This window comes from Tinamus guttatus, unplaced genomic scaffold (genome assembly GCF_059628265.1).
Source record: "Tinamus guttatus ecotype Peru unplaced genomic scaffold, ASM5962826v1 Tinamus_guttatus_pri_ptg000226l, whole genome shotgun sequence".
NCBI classification, from domain to species: Eukaryota; Metazoa; Chordata; class Aves; order Tinamiformes; family Tinamidae; genus Tinamus; species Tinamus guttatus.
The window spans coordinates 4,471,968-4,488,235 of record NW_028288760.1 but is presented as its reverse complement, the minus strand read 5'-3'; the positions used below and the strand labels follow the sequence as shown (position 1 = coordinate 4,488,235).

The 16,268-nt window shown below is 54.3% G+C and overlaps 1 protein-coding gene across 2 annotated transcripts in view; it reads left to right on the top strand.

Moving 5' to 3' along the window:
- The window catches only part of NR6A1 (nuclear receptor subfamily 6 group A member 1), a 70,636-nt gene that overhangs the window by 38,295 nt on the left and 16,073 nt on the right, over window positions 1–16,268 (top strand). The window lies entirely within an intron of this gene.

The following is a 16,268-nucleotide window of genomic DNA, read 5'->3' as shown; positions in this document are numbered from 1 at the left end:
TTCCACATAAATGAGAAAGGAGAAAATTAAATAAGAGAACCAACCTGAAACTGAGGAGGTAGAAGTTGACAGATAGAATTGACAGATATTTTTGAAGACTTGCTACAAGTCTTGAAGAGCCGCATAGGAGAAATGAGTGTTGGGAAGGGACTTGGCCTGGGAGCGGGAGGCCTGGAGGGCTCCGGAGCCGCTCCGGGGCGCTGGGGAGCGACGCGGGGACCGTCCTGTCCTCCCTGCGCGCCCGTGTCGCTGGGTTCCTCTCCTTGGACACCGCGGTACAGCAAGCTGCCTTTAGAACCGGGATTACGGTGGCCTTCCAAAGTACTCCTGTTTATTACCATTAAAACGCACTTTACTGCATAAAGCACTGTAGCGTTTTGTGCTATAGTATTGTACAAAAACAGTTATCCTCCTAACATTTGCAGGTTAGGGAGTAGCTCAAATTTTCTCACTTGAGACATAAATAGAAAAGAGAAAAAGAAATAAGCCCAAACTGAAATAGCAGGTCAGTTGGAGAGCCAGAAATGGGGTCTGCTAACTGTGTGTGTATTTGTTTTTTAGGGTATGCTGCCAGTATTAATAACAAAAGAATTGGCTCAGTTTCCACGTTCAGCTATGAAAAATGCATGTCTGTATGCTTGTAATCAGGGGAGCACTTACACTCAGAGAGAGGCACGCTGCAGGTTAGCACTCTGACAGTGTCCCTGTGGCTGTCTTTTTCTCGGTGGCTGTCACCTTCTGTAGTCATCAAGTGGATAAAGAATTTTTGTCATGCTGCTTCATGAATGAAGTCTGTGCTCTTAAAGAGCATAAGAATTAGCTCTGAAGTACGCATTATCACAAAGCATAACATGATGTTGAAAATCATAAGAACTAAAATATACTTTCACTCTCTTTTCCCTTTCTCTTGTTACTCCAAGGAAGGTGCATGCTCTGTTTTTAGTTTATCATGCTTTTCTTTCTTTCCTGCGTGCTGGTAAAATGCTCGGGATTGTGGAGAGCTATCAGCCCTTTGCTTTTAGCATCATTCAAAATCCCTCCATTTAGAAACCCTTCTGATATCTTGGTGTTTTTTTCCTTCTCCTTCTTTTTTTTTTTTTTAACTACTAAGGAAATTTGCATGAAAATAGAATCATTGTTTCTGAAGAGTTCCATCTGCTCCTGCTGCTTAGTCTTCGCTGAAGTCATAATCCTCTGTTTGTGAAATTTCCCATTGAAGAGATTTTTGGTTTGTTATAATTTCACCACAAAATATCAGAATAGCAGCTTTACCTAAAACAATGCCTCGAGATCACATTTTAAACTATATGTGCATCTGCAGTCGTTATCCTGTACTTCTGTAGGGCCCAGTGAATAGGGAGTAGGACAGTGAGTGAGATGTGCTGAACATAAAATGTCAAAGCTTGGGTTGGTTTAATGAAGGAATAATAATTTCAGTAATTTAAATAATGGTCAATTCAGTATTTTAGTCTTTAATTTGGAACAAGTCAATAGAGAGGGTTAGTTCAGGGCAACAGAAATGCTCAAACTCAGTGGGGAGAAATGAGCAGAGTTCCTTTAACAGAACTTCAGCCAGAAACAGCCAGACTTCTTTTAAGCCCTTGCTGAGGACCCATAGGATACAGCATTTAGCAGCTATCGGGGCCCTGCAAGTGCCTCTTAGGAATATTCTGCAGTTCAGAAGGCAGATTGTTTTTGTTCTTCAGATTCCTTGTGTTTATGGGATTCATGCGTTTTCGATACATGTATAGGTTTTATGCCATGTTTGCGAGTGCCCATATATAAATGTTATCCACATTCTTCCAAGCGAAGTGATAGGAAATGGAGAATCCTGTACGCTGCAAAGTTCTGCTTGTCCTGCTAGGACCTCTGTCGCTATGCAGAAATACTGCAGGAAAGTGGGTCACAGCACTAAGAGAGCCCTGGGAGCAGCCGAGCCGGCGCAAATGGAACTTAAAGGGATAACAGCTCCGAAAGCAGGAGGAGAGCGGGGATCATACGGACCTGGGGGCGGATGGAGAAATGTGTGGCTGTGATAAGCCTTCTATTCCTTTCCTCCCCACAAATATGTGCTGAGATATAATCAGTGACTGCATTTTGCATCCTTATTTAAGATGTTGTTTTCTGCGTCACGTGAGGTGTTTGTGGAAAGCATTGCATACGTATGAACTAGGCTGTCTGTTGAAATAGGTAATATATAGATAATATTAGGCTATACAGAGAAAAATGCTTTTCTTGAACAGATGTGTGTGTAACCGCGGGTGTCCTCGCTGGATTTGGGGGCGGACGTGCTCTCGTTAGCTGCAAAGCGCCCGTGAGCCGTTTGCAGGCGCAGGGAGCCGCGTGTCCCCGCGCGGACGGGGCGGCTGCACCGCGCTGCGTCCTGCGCGCTGCGTTCCGGCCGTGCTGCCGCTCCTGCTCCGTGTCCCCGGTTGTGCCGCTGTGCTGGATGCTGACACGTTGCTCGCGCTGCGGGCGACGCAGCCCGTCCCCGGCGCGGCCGCTCGCGCTCCGGCTCCGGCGCAGAGGCCGCCCCGCGCGTGGGCCTTTCGCAGGCCGCGCTGCTGCAGCGTGTGTGGCCGCAGCTTGAGTCTAGCTCACGCTTAACCAAGGTCTGCAGGGCTGCAGCTTCCCACACCATTCACATTTGCAGTTCGTCTCGTTATCAGCAGGTCACTTCTCTAAAGGGGGCGAAGCCTTTACACAAGTTTGTTTTCAGTTTTGGTAACTCCGTTTGAGGAAGGTCTCTGCTGCCTCTCTGGCCCCCACGGAAAGCAGGCAGGCGTTTTGGGGACAGGTTATTTTGCTGTCGAGGTGGTTTCGCTTCCCTTTGTGTTCGCCCGGGGCTCTGCGCGGCCTCGCGGGGATGTTGCTGCTCGTCCCCCTGGGTGTGAGGCCGGCTGTAAACCCAAGTTTGGGCCGCGGTACCACGTGCGTGCTGCTCGGAACAAAGGTGATTGTGTTTTTGTTTGCATGTAATTTTTTTTTTTTAATTAATGCCATTTTTATCTTCTTGCAGAAACAGCAACTGAAATGTATGACCTAAGTACCACGTCTGTACCTCTGCAGCTAAGTTATGAGACCAGAAATTACATGTAGCTCTGTGATTTAATTTTCTCTGACATATTGAGTCTATGTTTTAGCCTACAGAACTCCACAGCTGTGCCCTAATTCTCTTTTCCTTGTGATCTCAACATCACTGCCTTTTAAGGCATTGCTATTCTTGGATCTCAGCAGGACACCATGTTACATTGTCACCCTAAACTTGGTAGTAGGGCCAGCGCAGAAAGCAGCTCCTCCATGGGCTTGCAGATCATATGTGTAAGAAAAAGTCTGCAGCAATTTAGCGGGCAGATGATATTAGACCAGAATGCTTTATATTCTGCATAATGGTGTGTATCAGAGTGTAGGTATTTTGTGATTGCTGTCCACGAGCATAAAAAAGTCTTTGTATTTTATTAACAATAGTATATAATAACTTTGTAGTTAGATTTTGCAGGCGTTACGTATCTGAGATGATAATTCACACAGATGGAAATCTTTAAGTAACCGGGTCACTTTCCAGGGGGGATTCATGCTCTGCTTTGTGAGTGGCATTCGTATCTATAGAACTATATGAGCCTAACTGTTGACGTAAACAAATACTGACCTCGTTGTAATTATGGCTCTGCTTTTATCATCTCTGCATTTACTCATATAATTAGAGTGTAGGTGTAGTTTGCTAAATATGGAGTACGACTTTGCTATATGTGTTTAATTTGTCCTAACACATGGTATTGCACCCTTGTTGCTCAGGTACGTGGAGCTAAAATATCCGAGAATTGTTTTTTGTGAATAGCACGGATTTTTCTACAGAACGCACGCTGCAAAGTCATCAAACACAGTGCAAACAGCCCGTCGCTTTGCTCGTGAGGTACCTTATGCTGAGCATGGGGAGGGTTTTTTTTTCTTTGTCTTGTGTTCAAGCATTGTGCAAATACTAGTGCAGGCCTGCAAGATTTTCACTCTCAACTTCTGGAAACGAATAAGCTGCCCTTCAGTAAGCAACCTAAGCTAAACCTGGAAATATAATACAGTTGGCATTTCAAAAATGTAGCCCTGGAGCCCCCGGGTTGCAGGGATAGACCGTTTAATTTCAGCTCGCAGTCTTGTCTGTAGCAGGATCCCGTTGCGCTCCTCGGAGCAGCTCCCTGGGGCTGGCGGAGGCGCTGGGAGCAGCCGGGCACTGCGTGCGGCCCGGCCCGCCGCCAGCTCCGGGGACAGGGTGGCACCCGCTGACCCACGTGTGCCCCACGTGGCAGCGCCGCCGCGTCCGCGGGGCCGCGCGCAGGCACCCCGCGGGGCACGTCCCGGGGGCAGCCCCGGCCTTCCCGCTGCACCGGCCTTCCCGGCCCCGTCACCTCGGGAGAGGAGCATCCCGAGGGGCCGCCCCGTCACGGGGCACGCGGGCGGGGGTGCCGCGGGGCACCGGCTCCGTGTCCGGCTCGTGCAGTTCAAGGAGATGGTTCGACGTCATTCCGGGACGCGGTGGGGAGCAGTGCGGGATTGCGGGTCCCCTTGGCCGTCGTGCAGGCTCGTTGGTGGGCGCTGGCCCTGTTCCTGCCTCCTGCGGCAGAGCCGCTGCGAGCAGAACGCGAGGGCGGCGCGGCCCGGCCCAGCCGCGCAGATCGGATCGGATCGGATCGGATCGGCCTGCGCGCGGCTCCCGGACGGACCCGCGGAGCCTCCCGTTGGAGCCGCGCGGAGCCCCTCGGCCAGCCGCCATAGGCAACGCTCTCGCGGGTCCCTGCGGCGGGCGCTGCTCCGCTCTCCCGTGGGCGCCTGCGCTGCAGCGGGTCCTCTCGCCGCTGCGGTTCATTCCCCCGGCAGCCGGTCCCGGGGTGCCGCGGTGCGCGTGGCCGGGCGTGCAGCCGCGAGGAACGCGCTGGTGACGGCGGCCCGGAGCCGCCTGCGGGCGCGAGCCGCGGCCTGGGGGTTTCCCCCGCGTTTCCCGCTCCTTGCAGTCTGCAGCGGTGCCACCGCCGACGTCCTCTGCGTTTGCAGAGCCCCAGCCCGGCTGCCTCTGCGCACACTGCGCAGCGCGGAGCATCGAGCGGGGATGTGACAGCCAGCGAGGGAGCACGCCGCACAAGTACCAAACACAGAGTAATATGGGCAAGAACTGAAGGATGCTGCGGGAATTGGAAATTGTATTGGGGAAATTAGGGTGTTGTGTAGGATTTTTATTAAAAAGGACAAAGGAAGAAAAAAAGCTATTTTCTATTGAACTATTTCTGTGAACTCGCCCTGAATTCACAGCTGTTCCAGAAAACATCTGCGGTTGTTTTGAGGCAAAATGCAAAGGCCGTGAGTGCCCTCCTCCCGGTGACACCGTGTGTGAGCACGAGCCATTTGGCTTTATTTACTGGCAGCACTGAGTTTTGGAAGGGAACTGATGAAAGCTCTGGTAGAGTTCCTAAAGGGTTTGAACATGAAGGATTATTTTGTGTTTAAATGTCTTTCTTTAAAGTAAATGCATTCTTTACTTAAGAAAAGATTAAAGCCCCAAGAGAGTTGATTTTAACAGCAGTAATTCGTTCTTTCCTAGACATTGGCTTTGGCCCGGCCATGGCTTGCACAGGGTTGGTTTAGTCTGGCCCAGCAGAGCTGTGTTTATGACACAGGACCTTGATATTAGATATGTGTGATAATTTATAGTTATCAGTGACTATTTGTTGTAGGGATTGGGTTACTAGTGTCTGTTTGGATAATTGATGTCTCAGGTCTGCTCAAACAGCTGTACTAAAAAAAAAAAACTATAAAAATTCAGTGAAATGGGAGAAAACAGTAACTTTACAAACACACAGGGAAGATTCCAGCAAAGGGGGCGTTTCTGGGCCTTGCCGACGTGCCTGGAGCGGCCGCTCTGCACGCGGCTGTGCAAGGTGACCCGTTTTTTCCCCCCTTTTTCTTGGTTTTCTCCCCGTTTGTGAAATGAAGGGAAATTCCTTAGGGCACAGGAAACACGGTTTGTCCCTGGGCTGTCTAGCGCTGTGGAGTAGCTTTATGATTCAGGAATGTCGTCCTGGAAATGGCTCGGGCACTCCTTACCAACAGCAAGTTGGAGCTGTTGCCCATCTGTAGTTGCTTTCCTCTTCAAGTACAGCATCTGATTAGCATAGATTTAAATATTTGATTTACAGAATGCTAGTGCCTCCTGCTCCAATAGTATCATATATGACACTTCACAATAGATACCGCGTTTAAAGATTGTTTTAAATGGCTTTAATTCAGGCAGAGGTCAGAAAAGGCAAGATAACAGCAGAAGAGGCTATGTCAAAAAGTAATTAGAGCAGGACAAATGGATTGTGCAGGCATGTCGAAGGCTGTTATTTCTGTAGGCAGTGAGTAGGAAAGGTGTTAATGTAATGTGACAGATCTGGAGCAAAAACGAGGGTGCAGGGAAAACAAATAGGAGCTGACCAATGGAATGATTTAAATTATGAGGTTTGCTTTAACATAATTTGATTACACATGAAAGAAATGTTTAGTGTAGTTTCTTTGAAAATCTAATTGTCTTAAAGGCTGCGTGCTCGGTGCAGCCCCTGCATCGCGGGGCAGCGTCGCCGCGCGGCGCCGTCTCGCTGGGAGCAGTGACCAGCAGGGAATGGTCCGTCCTGCGCCGCGGCGCGTGGGGAGCGCAGGAGATAGCGTTAATCTGGCAAAATTGGCTCTTATTGGCAGTCACGGACGTCTTCATTTGGGACCTCCTGCTGCCTGGGGTGGGTGGTAGCTGCGTCTGGAAGCTGCGGATACAAACTGTGTGAAAACTAAGGAATTATCTCATTAGCAAGGGAAGGAGCAGGGTGGAATGGAGAGAGGGAAGGCGGGAGGTACCGGCTGTGTTCTCAGGACGTGGCTCTCGCCCTGTGTGAGGGCAGCAGGGGATGGTGGCAGCGCCCAAGTGCCCAGGATGGGGTTTCCCTCGTCCCGCTGCCTTCATCCACGACTGTCTAATGGCTCTTGAACCTCTGCAAACTTTTGCAGTGTGCAGGAACCCACAGAAGCGAGTTAATAGGTTGTGTGCTTTATTTTATGGGAAAAAATGGCATGTTTGTTTCTAAACCTGCCGCCAGACCATTTCGTTTGAGACATGTTTTCTATAGAGTGACATGGGGTGACGTGTTGAAGTATCTGATAGCGATACAGGAAAAATCCCAAGGGGAATCCCCCCTCTTTGGCAGTCTCTGCTTAGGAAGCCCTTTCTGGGTTCATCACCTTGCAGGGCTGTCGCCCTCTCGGTGGGGATGGTCGGGGCGGAGGGGCAGGGTGCCCGGCGAGGCCCTGGGAGCCCAACAAGGCTGATGGGCAAATGTCTGTGGGCAGAGAGCTCGGTGTGCGCTGAGTGCGCTAGACAGGCAGCGAGGACAGAAGTGACAACGGCCGTGCTTAAAGTGTTGGGCTGTTTGGTTGTTCTTTAAGACATCATGTCAAGCTCAGAGTAAAACAGATGTTTAAGAGCAAAAACTCAGTGTCACAAATAGCAAAATAAAGGAGGATATTAAAAAAAGAAAACATTCCTTTCAAAGTTAAGCCTATGCAAACAAGGGAATAGATGTTACTACAAGCCTTGACAAGTTAAATATGAAGTCTAAAGTAGGCAGGTAAAAAAGTTTTAAATAGCTTCTTCCCAGTGATGTAAAAGCTAATTGCAATAAAAAAAATGAAAGCGAAGAGCCAGCTAAGCAGCGAGTGGGGCTGCGTTACCTCTTGGTCACTTGTGGGTCGTGCAGGAAGCGGGGACGCCGCAGGAACGGGAACGGCGCTGTGGGCACATCGCCCGGGAGCTGCTGGCCTGGAGAAACGCGGTTGTTTTCCAAATCCTGGTTCGTGCCTTGACGTTACCGAGACTCAAAGCTCGGCTGAGACCCGGCCGGTCGGAGCGTCCATCTGCTGCGCAGCTGCCAGGGGAGGGATCGCGGGGGACAGGGGCCCTGCGCTGCCCGCGGCGCCTCCCGCTCCCTCGCGCTGTCGGATGCTGCCCTCTCCCGTCCGCTGCGCTCGGGAAGCAGCCGTGCTGGAAAACCCAGCGCCTGCTGCGAGCAAAGCGCGGCGCGACGCGGCCCTGGGCGAGCGCGGCCGCGCCGGGGCGGCCCGAGGGACCCCGTCCTGCCCGTGCCTGCGCGGGAGCAGCTCCGCGGCCGTCTGCCCGCCCGCGGCACCTTGGGTGCCCCAAGGGATGGAAGCTCTCGGCTTTTTTCCGAGGTTTATCTTTGCTGGAGGTGCCCTTGCTAAAGCACACGCGGCGGGGGCCTTTCTGCACGGCGTTGCTGCCGTGTCGCGCATCCCTGCACGTCGTCTGCTCTGCCCCGGGTTTAGGGCTGTACGAACGGCCTCCTCCCTGGCGCGCGGCAGCCTCCTCGAGGCTGCTCCCCGGCGTGTGGAGCGGCGGCCGCCAACACGCGCTCCGGGTGGGAGCGGCACCGACACGTGCTCCGGGTGGGAGCCGCAGTGCGCGGCACCGACACACGCTCCGGGCGGGAGCGGCACCATGCAGCTCCAGCGGGCCCTGTCCCCCTCCTGCCGCTGCCCTGCGTCGTGTCTGCCGTCCCGGCCGTGTCCCCGCGGGTGCTGAGCGCGGCGCTGGCGGTTGCTGCCGGTCCCGGCCGGGCTCGGGGCCTCTGCGTGGCCTGGCCTGGCCGCGGGCAGCCGCAGGAGGCGAAGCCGCCGCGCAGCAAGGCCTGCAAGGGACCGCGATTGCCGCTCATAGAAATGTAAAGCCGTCCCCTTTGCGCCTCTCCTTTCTTGTACTTGCCCACCAAGGCAGTAAAACCATATACTCCTCATGCCTACAATCCCATTTGTTTTCCCTCTTTCCTCTGAAGGTGACCTCTCTAAGGAGCCTTTAACCTCCCTGCTGCTTTCTCCTCTGTTGTGTAGAGATCATCTGCTGTTTGTGAAGCAAGATGCAATGAAATGCTTCTTGCAATCCCAAATAGCAACTTTGGTGCTCAGGCAAATAAAAATATATATTAGAAAAATGGAAAGTTGATAGAAAGATCCATTTTGCCCGTGACCTATTGAACTAGTAATGAGAAGGAATATTGTTAACTTTTTGTGCACCAAATGGGTCTCTCCACTAGAATAATTAACACCACATCCTTGGTGTTTTAAATACTAGGGACTGGAGTAATTACTTGCATCTGTTATTATGCTGTTATCAAAAGTCAAACTAATGTTTATAACTGCTTCTTGCAGTTCTTTCCATAGTTTCTGTAAACAGCTTTTCTTAAAAATCTTTGTTGACTCTGAAATACCTGAATACTGAGGAGGGAGGTGAATTTGGAAGAGAGCTGGGTGGACAGAATCAGCCGCGTTTACGTGGAAGTGACTCTCATGACAGTAGATGAAAGCAGCAGCCTCTTTAGTAATGAAGTTGTCACCCTAGACCTCCTAGGTGAAATGCGTTAATCTGAGTTTGTAGATTGCGTTCAGGCGCATTTGCAAAGCCATCGCTACGAGGAGGCTGCGTCACGGTGATTCTGAATTTCGGTAAGGGCTGCGCCTCTCCTCGAGGTGCAGGAGGCCGTTTGGGCGGCGCGCCCCACCGCGCTCCCGAGGCTGCGGCAGCGGCGCCGGAGCAGCCGGGCGCAGCACGGGCCGGCGCGGCGCTGCCGTTTCCCGCATGGCAATTCCTGTCGTTCCCTGCGTGGCGATTCCCGGCCAGGGGCTGCCGGCGGCTCCGAACGCTGCCCCTGGCTCTGAGGAGCTCGGGGAGCCTCCTGCCGTGAGCAAATGGCAGCCGCTTTTCCCTCTCCCAGCCATCTCCTTATCTGCTATTTGTTATTTGAAAACAAAACCACATATTTTGTGCCTGGCTCCCCTTTCTTTTAGAAAGTTGCATCGCCCGTTCAATTGTGTCCGGCCAGCTCTTATTTGAAATTGCCTTAAAGCTGAGATGCGCGTGAGATTGTCCTCGGCAGCGCGACGCTGTCCCTGCCACAAAGGCGCCGATGTCTCAAACTGTGTCAACATAACAGAGCGCCGATTGTCATGAAAATAAGCAAAGCTTCCCTGAGACTCAAAGGAATTATGAAGTGACCACGATGGTGGGAGGGCGAGAGCCTCCGTAGGGGCTGTTGTGGTCCTAAAGCAGGGCGCTCACGGGCGTTTAAGGGCCCCTTCAGGCTTTGGCGACAGAAGCCAAATTCAGAAGGTCTTTAGGAGGTAGATGTTGCAGGTGACACTGCCCAGGGCAGTGTCTCAAAAGAACTGGCACTGTTGGGATTCCTCATCACTGGAAACTGCTGGGGATGGGGCTTGCTGCCTTTTCTGGTGATACTTCTATATTTCCACAAAAGTCGGGGATTTTTTGTCTCTGCAGTTGCCTTCTCATGACTTGTGTGTTTTGATGGGTTGATCATAATGAATCTCAATTTGACATTTTTTCTTGATTCAAAGATCCTTTTAAGCACTGATGAAAGTTAAGCTACATCATCGTGCCAGCAGCTCCCAAGCAAATGCTTTCCTGCCCCAAAAGGAAAGTGTTTCCAAGTCTAGAAATAATAAAACCCTTTTGCCCACACATTAGCCTTATCTAACTTGCAGTGTGAACCGAGTTCACAAATTTGGTTCCCCAACTAATTAGTTATTTACAGGGTGTTTCCTTTGGCTTGGTAATGTCCTCACCAATTTGGTGCCAACAAGCTCTCGTGTCAGCAGGAGGGTCAGCCTTGCCCGCGCTCCGTGAAACGCGGTGCGTGGCCTCGGGAGAGCGCCGGCTCCAAGGATGCCCCGCGGCCCTGCCAAAGGGGACAGGGACGGCTGAGAGCAGCGGGGTGAGGACCAGAGAGGAGCACTGTGAGCGGAGAGGCAACCAGGCGCTTCTCCTGTGGCGCCTGGGCCCTGCGAGCGGGAAGATCCGCATTCCTAAGAGCTTTTCCTAATGCGCACGTGGAAGGGGTCCGGACGGGCAGGCGAGGAGCAGGGAGCGGTGGAGGCTGCAGGCCTGGGAGGCGGCTTTCCCTCTCCCGCGTGAGCACCTGGATAGCCAGGAGAGAGATCGCTCCTGCTATTGCTTCCCATGGCCCTTCCTGGTGGACATCCTGTTGAGGCAATAAATCTGTCGCGGCAGTGTTGGCTCGCCAAGGTTTTGGCAACTCCGGTGGCTTTTACTGTTCTGAACTGGTGTTACTGTATGAATGTAGTTGTCAGTTACGGCGGTGTCTGTGTTTTTGCTTGTTTGGGTGGGATTTGGCTAAAAAAAGGCCAGCTACGCTGTTTTCCTGCTGGCGGCCTCGCTTTGGGGAGTTCGTCAGGCAGCGGAGCTGATCCCCCTCGCTGCCCTCTGCAGAGCAGGGCCCGAGCTCTGCAAAGCCCCGAGGATTTCTGCTGGACAAACACGTGGCTGTCACCCGTCGTGCTGTTGTTGTTAGGGGAGTTTGCGCCGCTGCCGAGGGGCGCGGGTCGGACCGCGGGAGGATGGCGTGAGCCGCGCGGGCCTTCCCTTGCGGGAGGGGAGGCAAGACGAGCCGTGCCTCCTGGTGAGGCTTTCCTTCCTGGAGCAACGGTGTCATTTTAGCTCCGTTTGGCACAGCGCTGCTCATCCCTCATGCGCTGCTGTTTTCTGCGTGGTGGTTGGTTTCTCCAACTGCTCCCGTGGTGCCTCCCGGGCTCCTTTGGAGCCGTCCCTAGGCAGAAGGCAGGGCCCGTCTCTGCGGGCTCCTGCACACGCTCGTTGCCGTTCCCAGGCAGGTGGGTTTTTCCTAGAGCCGTGTTTGGTTTTGGTGTTAATCTGGGCACTAATCCTCGAGTCAGCTGTTGTGGGGCTGATGGGAAAAGCCCGAGCTGATGGAAAATCCCTTTGCTAGAGCCAGGCCGTGTCGAATGGCCTGCGAGGACAGCAAAGGGAGCGCGTTTAGTTTCTATGGATCTGTATTTAGGCCAAGTGAAGCAGCGCCGTAAGCCGTGAGGAGCTGTTGGTGTGACCTGCTCGGGGCAGAGGCCACGGGGTGCGTGTGAGCAGGGAGCGGGAAGCGCGGGACGGGCCGGACGGGCCTACGCGCCCCTCGCCCAAGCGCAGCGCGGTCCGGAGGGTCATTTGAATCGCTGGGTAGATCAGCTGGGACTCGGAGCCGCGATGCGTGCGCTCAGCAGACCGTGTTCGGTGTGGTGTCACCGCACAGGAGCGGTTGTGCAGGTGAACACTGAAATAGCAGCAAGGAGTTGAGGTGGGTTGAGACGGGCGCTTAGTGAGGGCCATGAGCCACATTTCTGGTCTTTATTTCCCCTCGCGACTCTGTCAGAAAAGGAAAAAAAAAAAAGACCAGAAAGGATAACGAGCAGCGGAGGAGGAGGAGGAGGAGGAGGAGGCGCGAACGGCGCCGCGCGGGGCGTTCAAAGCGGCGCTGACGTCACGGCTCGTGCGCGGCGGCGCGGGCCGCGCCGGCCCCGGCCCCGGCCCCGCGGCGGCGGGCGGGCATGAGGCGCGACGACACCTTTATGGACGGTACCGGCGGGGCTGGGGGGCGCGGGGTTGGGGGGGGGGGCGCTTTGTTCGTGCGCGCTGACAGGCGAGCCGGGCCGGGCCGAGCCGAGCCGAGCCGGGCCGGGCCGAGCCGGGCCGAGCCGGCAGCCGCGGCTCCGCGGCGGAGGGGGGGCGCGGGATCCCGCGGGGGCCGCGGAAGCGGCACCGCAACCTGCCCCTTCGCCTACGCTTGGGAAGCAGCATCTGTGGTTTTTATTATTATTTATTATTATTATTTCCATCGTTGTTGTTATTATTTTTTATTTTAAATGCAGCGTTTAAGTTATTTGGTGCACTGTCTGCAAATTGCAAACCTTAAGTGACAAAAGGGGTCGCATCATTTCTTTAAATGGCATTAGTTTGTTTTGTGACTTAGTTTGTTTATATTTTAAACTTCCTAATCCCTTTGCCCATCTGGAAAAGCCTTTTTTGGTTTTGTTAATTATTGCCCGTGCCGGGCTCACAGAGGGCCCGGGTAGCGCGGCCGGGCCCCCCGGGGCCGCCCGGAGCCGCTGCCAAGCGCAAATTCGGGATGAGTGTAGTTCGTGTTGGGGCAGTGTGTTTGAAATGCAATTGCTGCAGCTTGTGCCGGGGCCCCGTCTGCCCGGGGACAGGGACACTGTTCTGGGGAGCGCAAGGTTTTCCTAATGCCGCAGCGTTGCTGGTCACTGTGTGTAGGTAGCTGGAATAGGCCCAGCAGGACTCCTTTTAGGCAGGTTTTAATCTTACTGCTTTGCAGTCTGCCAAACTGAAGTAACAGAGCGGGATCCTACGTTGGATTGGGAGCATGCAGCTACCCCGGGACAGGAGCGCGTGACCGCACAAAAAGTTGGAGGTTTTTAACTTTCAACCGGCCTGGAGAAGGGTGGTCGAAAACGGCCGCCCTCGCCTGGCTGCTGCGCGGGGCCGGGGCCGTGCGGCTGCCGCTCCGGGGTCCCCGTGGCCGGCAGGGAGCGCGTTGCGGATCTGGGGGAAACGGGCGTTATTGGGGAACGCTGCCTGCGCGCAGCCGCGGCGCCGAGCCCTCCTCCTGCTCCTCCTCGCCGCTCGCGGAGCGCTGTGCCCGTGGGAGGCCGCGGCGGGGCGGCCTCCTCGCAGGCTGCGGGAGCCTTGTCCGTCTGAATTAACCCCCCTCGCAGCTGGGCACACAAACGTTTTTGTTTTAGCTGGCGGAGGGTTAATGCTATTGAGCGCTGCCTCGGCCGGGGCCACGCGCTCGCTCCCTGCGCCCAGCCCCGTCCTTTGCCTTGGGCGTTAGGGAAGATGTGGGGACAAGGGGACACAGTTGTCAGTGTCCAAGGCTCCGAGGTGAGGGGAGCACGCGAGAGCTCGGAATTGCCACGTTGCTGGGAGCAAGGCGATGAGGGGAAGCCCAAGGGCTGGAGGGTGTCGATGAACGGCCGTGCCGAGCGCCGCCGCTGCCGCCTGCGCCCCGAGAGCAGCGCGCCCGGCGAGCACGGCCCTCACCGGCGAGCACGGCCCTCACTGCTGCGGGGCCAGCCGGGCCCGCGGCCTCCCTGGGGACACGAGGGGACGCGTGCGGCCCCGCCGGGCGCGTGGCGTGGGCAGGACGGGCACCGGGTGCTGCTGGAGTCTGAGCAGGCGTCCCAATACATTAAAATAATTGATAGGCATTTTATGTGTTACACGGTGGGTAAGCTGTGCATGGAAAGCCGAATCCTCGTGTGCTGCAATGTGCTTCCGCGCTGTTTTCTTTTGGAAATTCGTATGAGTTTCCACAGAAGAGTTATCAGCACTGCTTGTTCCACCGAGGGGAAAAGGAACTCTCTTTAAAAAGGGTGTTGTTCAGTGGTTTGCAGCACGAAACGTAGAGGGGTGGAGTGTTCCTGCGCTTTCTCACACCGTCTCCGTGACTCCTGTGTAACATCTTAATATTCCCGTAGAATTTGCATTGTATGGAAACGTGGTATGAAACCCGCCGTGACCTTTGCGAACAATGCGCCCTTTAGTGCGCTTCGGGGAGGGGCGAGGGAGGCCGCAGCCATAAAAATCTTCAGGGTTCAAGATGAGGTTGAGATTTTTGTGAGTGCTTTTGTTGCAGCAGCAACTGTTTGATTTGTGGCCCCCGCTACAATGGGCTGCGAGAACAAAGCCGGACTATCCCGTGTGCGAGCCGGCTGAAGGCAGGACATGGGGAGCAGCGGAAGGAGGAGCGCTCCGCGTGGAGCTCGCCGCATCCCGCGTCCCTCCCGGCGTCGGCCGCGGGGAGAGGCGCCGCGGCGCAGCCCGGGCGCAGGGACGCGGCTCCGCGCTCTCGTGGGGCTCCCGGCGCGCGGAGGCTGCGGAGCAGGGGTAGATCTCGAGCTCCTTTCAGCTCTCCCCGTGTTCGCTTGCAGGAGGAGCTCGCCTTGCATGGGATGAAAAGCAGCAAAGGGCAGAGCTGCCATCACCCGGGGTGGCAGCATCGCACGGGATTCCAGCAGGGATTTCTAACCCCCCGGAACGCTGAGGCTTTCCGCGGGTGCTTCTTGCTGGCTACGAATTTGGTTTGAGCAGCAGGGACCCCCGTGGCGCCTCCGCTCGCAGCGTTCGCCAGGGTGGCCTGGAAGCGGCTGCGGCCGTCGGGACCTGCTGCCCCGTCCCGGGAGCGGGCGCCGAGGGCAGCGCCGGGACCTCGCGCGGGGCCATCCCCGTGCCGAGCTCCATGGGCCGCTCACCCTGCCGTGCGGGGAGCCCCGCGGGGAGGCCGTGCGCAGGGGGCAGCGCGCAGGGGGTCTCCCTTCCTGCGCCCCGCGCGCACTGCAACCTGCCAGGGTTTCTGCAGTTACAGCTTGTGTTTCCTTCGCTTGTTCCTTTATTTTAAGGTCTTAACACAATTGCAGCAAAATTCACAGTAAAATGCAAATTTGCTTACGGTGCATCAGCAAGTGTTTATAAAAAAAAAAGTGATGCTAAAAGTGATGGGTTATTGGAGGGTTTAAGCTCTGGAGAGCTGCTCGTGACCAAAATCAAGCGCTCGCGATTTTTCGCTTTGCTCGGGTAACTGCAGGCTGGTTTCATTTCTGATCCCAGCGTGTCCGACCCGTTTGTTTCTGTTGGGCTCATCTGCTGTGCAGCCGTAAGGAGCTAAGCACGGGTCTGTCACAGTGTTCAAGGTTTATCGGGATTACGGCGGACTTGGCTGAGGCTTCTTCCTTCTGCTGCTCCAGAAGTCCAGTAGATAAAAATATCAGCATCCTGGGTCATCATCCAGCTAAGACTAGTTGGTATTTGAACAAGAAACCTAATGAAATTTACTACAGATTTGTGCTTATCCATGACTGTGTTCGAACAGTGCCCATTTCTGAATATCAGCAGCAGGATTATTACTGGGTTACAGTATCGAGGAAATGGGAAGATGGAGAGATTCACCTGGAATGAGAGGGGTCAATCTGTTTGCCCGTATTAAGGGTCTTCTGCAGGAAAAGGCTTCTGGTGCAATTTGCTGGAATTATGTTAAGCGTAGCTGACTTGTAACGTGAAGCAGGATTTGGGTCTCCCTATGTAGATGCAAGTTAATGAGCAAACATCTAGGGTAACTAAGTCGGTTGCTTTAGCTGTCAGTTACTTCTTCCTCTCAGGTTGACGTCTCGGTCTATGAACATTACTACGTGCTCGCCGGCGTCCTTGCCGGGCCTCACATCAGCCCTATTCTGTCGCAGAGCGAACGTTAAAGCCTTACAATACCAAATTTAATATGACAGCTCCTATTGCTGGGAGTCGTACAACTTACATTTTTTTCAGGCCTTTGAAAGATTTGCAA